This window comes from Macrobrachium nipponense, chromosome 1, assembly GCF_015104395.2.
Source record: "Macrobrachium nipponense isolate FS-2020 chromosome 1, ASM1510439v2, whole genome shotgun sequence".
Lineage (NCBI taxonomy): Eukaryota > Metazoa > Arthropoda > Malacostraca > Decapoda > Palaemonidae > Macrobrachium > Macrobrachium nipponense.
Window position 1 is genome coordinate 41,441,211 of NC_087200.1, and position 5,000 is coordinate 41,446,210.

Consider the following 5,000-nt stretch of genomic DNA (forward strand, 5'->3'; position numbering starts at 1 on the left):
GCCCATAGGAACATCCCAGAAAAAACAGAGAATTTAACATTTTGATGGTGATTGGAGTAGTAATGAACAAAAGAGGCAATATTAGTTGATTTTCGAAAGACTGAAAAGGTGAAATTTCTATCATTTCTATGTGAAATTTCTATGGACATTTACATCAAGAAAATTCAAATTACAATTTCTTTCTTCCTCTACAGTAAATTTTATAGAAGGGACTAAATTATTGAGATTATTAAGGAATTCCTGGAGGTTTTTGTGAACTGGCCAAATACAGAAGATATCATCCACGTACCTAAACCAAATAACTTTTTGGGGCAAAATTCTTGGTAAGAGTTTTGTCTCAAAAAATTCCATGTAAATATTGCTAAGGACAGGAGATAAGGGATTACCCATAGGCCATGCCAAACTTTTGTACAAAAAAAATTCCCCATTGAAACAAAATTTACTATCTTTGATACATAACCTTATGAGACTAATGAGATTTGCTACACTTAAGGGAATGTCATGACGCTCTAATTCCTCTTCCAAATATTCAAGTAAGTCATCTACAGGCACTTTTGTAAATAAAGAGACAACATCAAAACTAACCATATTAAAATCATAATTCAAATTTAAACTATTCAATTTGTTTATGAAATCAACATTGTTTTTAACATTCGTGTTAGAAATATTTCCTACCAAAGGAGTTAGAATTTTTACAAGCCATTTAGATAAATTATACGTAACTGAGCCCACTGAACTAATGATTGGTCTGATAGGGTTATTGATTTTATGTGTCTTGACTAAACCATACATGTAAGGTAGGGAGGCGCATTGCGGTGTAAACTGTTTAATCAAATGGTCCAAGCCCTTCAAAATGGATTTAATTTGTTTATTAAAATGGGAGTTAACTGTCTGTGTAGGGTCAGACCTCAGTTTCGTATAAGTATCAGTGTCATTTAGCAATGTCATTATTTTACTTATATAGTCACTTTTATTCATTATTACCACTGCATTAGATTTATCTGCTTTTGTCACCTTCACTGTTTCGTCTTCTTTAATTTTCTTAAAAGCCTGGAGAAATCTCACGCGTACATTAGGGGGAGAGGGTTTACTCATAGCACCATACACAATACCTTTACAAATATTGATATCATCAGGGCATAGGTTTTGATTCAATTTTTCTAAATAATAAAAGGATTTTGAGATGTCGACACAGTCCAGGTTACCATTAAATACACCAAAGCTTAACCCATATCCCAAAGCCGCTGTCGTAGCACTATCCACTGGTTTGTCAGATAAATTAATCATGAAGTCCACGTTGGGCATGCTTAGTCCAGTCGCTTTCAGCAATAAGATTTTTCAGCTTGACTTGGAGCTTCCTTTCAAGACGGTTGCAGCACTTTCTCAATTTTCCGTAGCAATAATCCAGCATCCGATTCTTCCAATCGACAGGAACCGTCTGATTAAAGCTATACCGTCTGCTTCTAAGTGTATGGAACGCATCATCTACTTCCACTTTTGTGATGTCGATGTGTTTCTGAAGTATGATGCGTTGAAACTCGTCGAAAGGTCGCTCTGCTAGGCGAAGAATTCTCACTGGTAAAATCGACTTGGGCATCACTTGCTCGTTCATGCACTTCCGTAGAAAGTTGAGTCGGAGTTTCAGTTTGTGAGCGATGATAAGAGCATTACAGAAGGATGTCACGAATAGAACAAGGCTCGGAAAATTCAAAGAAAAGGCATAGAAGTTGCGTGTGGTTTCCATTATGCTTAAAAAATCACAGTAGATGCACGTGACTTCATAAATAAGCGAATACCACGGGAAAATGATAGTCAGAAATCCAAGCGCTTTCGTCTTTATTCAGACATCGTCAAGGAGCTAGTAAAGTACAATTGGAGAGGAAGGCCTCAGGTACAAACAAGATCAGGAATACCAGATGGTTAATTATCAAAAGGGTAAAAATTAAAAGGGATAATCCAGGATTATCGGATATCACACGGTCACAAACTTAAACAGATTCTGACCCTAACCGAAATTACAAAGTATCTTTACTGTCCAAAACAAGTAAAAACTGATTATATTAATTTTGTTGCTTATATTTATCTACAACTTTTTTCATTATGAAAGCATCAAGTTTAAATAAACCAAGACTTAAATTTAGAACATTTCTATTATTTGATTTGATAAAACAAGATTCAATGATATTCCTTTTAACTGTGTCATTACATGGGACTAAGGCTCTTGCTTGACTCCAGTTAATAGGATTGTCTAAATCTCTCATATGTACAAATAATGCATTCGATATTTGCCCAGTTCTCACAGAACCTTGATGTTGCTTGAGACGCTGTGAAAGAGATTTGCCGGTCTGTCCGTAATAGACTTTATCACACTTTTTGCAAGGAATTTCATATATGCAGCCTGGAAGATCTTTAGGAGAATTTTTTATTACTAAACTCTTGACATTAATATTACTGAAAACAACATTTATGTTAAAAAGCTTTAAAATTCTAGGAATATCTAAAAACCTTTCATCATAAGGTAATTTTAGAATGTTATGCTTACTAAATTCAAGTTTGTCATTAGTTGAATAAAATGTTTTTCAAGCTCTTTTCCATGCCACATCTACAAAAGTCCTTGGGTATTCAAGTTTCAATGCAATATCATAAATAGTTTTAATTTCAGCGTCAATAAACTGCGGGCTACAGACACGTAAAGCCCTTAGGAACATCCCAGAAAAAACAGAGAATTTAACATTTTGATGGTGATTGGAGTAGTAATGAACAAAAGAGGCAATATTAGTTGATTTTCGAAAGACTGAAAAGGTGAAATTTCTATCATTTCTATGTGAAATTTGACATAAAACAAAATAGAGATCAGTTAAAAGTCAGAAGACAAGTAAGATATTGAAATGTACGATGCATAGACAAAAAAGAAAGTAGATTGTACAATATAAAAAGACCGGTAAAATCCTAAAATGTATATGAAACTTACAAAAGACTAACTGAAATAACATAAGAACACTAGTGAAAACGAACTAACCTGCCGGTAAAAAGAACAGAACAGAACTAGAAATAGCCACAAAGCAAAGGGAAGAAGAAGGGAGAGAGAGAGAGAAAGAAAGAGAAAAAGAGGTAGAATAAAAACATCAAGACAAAACAACTGGGTAGAGCAGGACTGTGTTTAATTGAGGATCTAGGAGTTTAATCTAAAGTGTTTCAAGTATAAATAAAGCGGTTTGGTTGTTACTATGGCCAATAATAGTAAAGTTTTCATTAATAATTCCTGTTTTACCTATTTTAGAATGGTTGTGTATGTTGGATGCTTCAGGGTTGGAAATCCTTGTCCCCGTACGGTAGCTGCCCATTTATGGGAGTCAATTAGGACTTTGAGCAGACGTGTAGTAACTCCGACATAAGTCCCCTAATTACATCCGGGCACGTAAATTTATAATTACATTTGATGTCATATAGGGACATAAGCGGTCTTTAAACCGGAATAAAGAGCCAATAGTTAGTTGTTTTTTTGGGAATGAGCTTGATATCAAGAGCTTCTAAGTGTTTGCTCAGGACCTTGGTGAACTCTTTCATGAAGTGTTTGTTTTGAATGTAGGGCAAACTAGCGTAGAATTTCATTTTGGTTACAGTAAGGACCGTAGCGCGGTTTGAAAACTGTTTATTAAGTATTTTATTAAGATCTTTATGGAATACCTTTTCCGGAAAACAATTTGTACCAAAGTAATCTAAAAGGAAGAGGATCTCATGAAACAAATCCTAGTTTGAGGTGAAAAAAAGGTGCCCTGTGAATAAAATGTATAAATGGAGTTAAGTTTAAAGTTATAAAAACAAAAGCTTAAGATTAAATTGCTAGTTCCTCAATTAAACACAGTCCTCTACCAAGTTGTTTTTTTCTTGATGTTTATATTCTCTCTCTCTCTCTCTCTCTCTCTCTCTCTCTCTCTCTCTCTCTCTCTCTCTCTCTCCTTCCCCCTTGCTTTGTTGCTATTTCTAGTTCTGTTCTGTTCTTTGTACCAGCAGGTTACTATGCATTTCAGGGACCATGGGTCATCGTTTTGTTCTTAAATATCTTTCAAACTAATTATTTGATCGAAATGGTACTTTGACACTGTACAAGACACCTCGCCCTAATTTTTGGTAACATAGTTCGTTGTCAAATGGTGTTAGTTACGGCGTTTACTCTTGGCTTACAATGTGTTGCCAAGCATTGCCAACCTATGCTTTCGAACGTGCTTAACCCCCATCCTGTCCCTCCCTACCTCCCTCCCTCACCCTGACCCTCCTCATCCCTCCCTCAACCCACTTTCCTGGCCTTTCCGTCCCCCTCCCCTCACCCCCCACCCACCCCCGCCCCTCTCCTGCCTTTTTTATTATATAAAGTAAACTTGAATGTGATAAATATGTTGATTTTGAGAATCTGGGTTCATTTAATTATTGTTATTGTATTTTCTTAAATTATATACATGGGAGTATGCTAAAGAGCGTATGACGTATGACCATCACCCTGTTCACCAAGGTCTCCTCACTTCCCCTAGATCCCCTAAGTAGGAGGAACTTTGTCTACTTCCTTAATGCTCAGCAGGTGAATTGCCGTAAAAGAAAAAAAAAATAGAAAATGGGTATAATTTGGAGGAAACTACTAAAATACTATTATTGTATATCCGTGTTTCTCTATTCATAGCCCACTGCCATTTCGTTTTTACTAATCTAACGCCAGTAATAAGGATGTAATTCTTGTACCGTACTGAGTTTAGTGAATGAGTTGAGTTTCATGCATCTTTAATTATATTGCTTATCATTAATGTAAGTGTTACCGATTACCTTTTTTCAGGCATTTAACGTACAGGTTTTTTTCTTTCTTCTTCTGTTTTGTGTGTGTGTGTGTGGGGGGGGGGGGGGGGGTTACAAAGAGGGTACCCAGTTTTTCGCCTCATTCATAATCAGTTAAATATAAATTTTCTTATGCCTTTCACAGGTTTGTATCTATTTTGCAGCATCGCAAATTG

General features: G+C 35.7%; 1 protein-coding gene across 1 annotated transcript in view; it reads left to right on the plus strand.

The window, feature by feature from the left end:
- LOC135219286 (corticotropin-releasing factor receptor 1-like) overlaps nt 1-5,000 on the plus strand; it is a 472,633-nt gene that overhangs the window by 378,130 nt on the left and 89,503 nt on the right. The window lies entirely within an intron of this gene.